Raw genomic sequence first — 1,298 nt, forward strand, 5'->3', positions numbered from 1 at the left:
AACTCTCAAATCTCTGAGTGACTAACGTTTCCTATTCTTGAAATAGGGTGCTTCTAAAGGCACCTGGCCAAAAGGCTGTTAGCATCCGGAAATTTTATTGACTCCGGTCAAGGGTCATTGACCCAAATTCTCTATAAGCACCGGTTTTTAATGTGGGTGATGTTCACCTTCGCCTGCTTCTTCTATCTTCTTCCAAAACACACTTAGCCATGTAATGTATTGGATTAATTTTCTCATTTCCATGATGTGATTGACATTATGGTTTATCAAAAAAAAAAACCTAGGTATAGTGCACCATCCCAAACTCATCGGAATGTTGTCCTGGCATTAAAACAGAGTACCAATACTCCTAACCATCTTTCCCCCAATTTCATTTCAAAACCTAGAGAGAGAAGATGCAGATGAGGGAAGAAAAAGAAGAAGAACAGTCTAACTATTATCATTATCCTTATTACAGGAAGGAGAAAGAGGAGGAGGATCAACTCGATCCCACCACCCATCGCCTCAGGCAGCTCCACCTCAGTAGCTTTGCTTCTGATCATCATCATCCTATAATAGACGGACTGGACCAGTCCGTTTGTATTCATTAAGTCACGGATTAGCCAATCCGTGATCATGTGAAGAGAAACGGATTGGCTAATCCGTGACGTAATGAATACAAACGGACTGGTCCAGTCCGTCTATTATAGGGCATTATTGTTGTCCAACTACGAATCAAGTCTCCACCATTGATGAATCCCATGAGCCCATTTAAAAGTCGGTGATGGGCTCTGGTTAATCGTTAAATGTGCAGACGCAAGCAAGTGAAACGGCTCTGCTGATTCGCTCCCAATCGCATTCATTAGAAGTCCTACCATTGAGTTTTGTGTTGCTAATCTCTCAATAGCTCCTGCACCGAAGTTTTCCATTTTTTCCCTGTGTTCAAAATATCCAATATACTCTGAACATATATGATCACTTGGGTTAACAAATAGAGATGGAATCCAAGAAGATAAAACAACAAACGAATCTTCGACTTGTGACCTCTCTTGACGACACTTTGTGGCTACTGCCAGTCCTGCTGTGATCAAGCTACTAGCGATACGAATCCCATGTTTTACTTTCTTATCTCTGATTCTTTCGATTGGAGGCGAAACAAATGGTGGATTGAAGAGAAAAGCTTCAAGAAAAGTACCCTTTTTAGCCATGTCTTTTCCCGCAAGCTTCAAGAGAAAAGCATTCTTTCAGATTGTGCAACTAACTGTTAAGGCAGTAAAAGAAAGAATGATGAAACAGAGAGGGCAGTGAGTGGTTCTCAT

The 1,298-nt window shown here is 41.1% G+C and overlaps 1 pseudogene; it reads right to left on the reverse strand.

The window, feature by feature from the left end:
* Nucleotides 1-707: 707 nt before the first annotated feature.
* On the reverse strand, nt 708-1,298 carry LOC147543445 (GDSL esterase/lipase At4g10955 pseudogene; annotated as a pseudogene).

Source organism: Eschscholzia californica, unplaced genomic scaffold, assembly GCF_041429995.1.
Source record: "Eschscholzia californica isolate CP2 unplaced genomic scaffold, dmEscCali1.0.p SCAF_4, whole genome shotgun sequence".
In the NCBI taxonomy this organism is placed as follows: domain Eukaryota; kingdom Viridiplantae; phylum Streptophyta; class Magnoliopsida; order Ranunculales; family Papaveraceae; genus Eschscholzia; species Eschscholzia californica.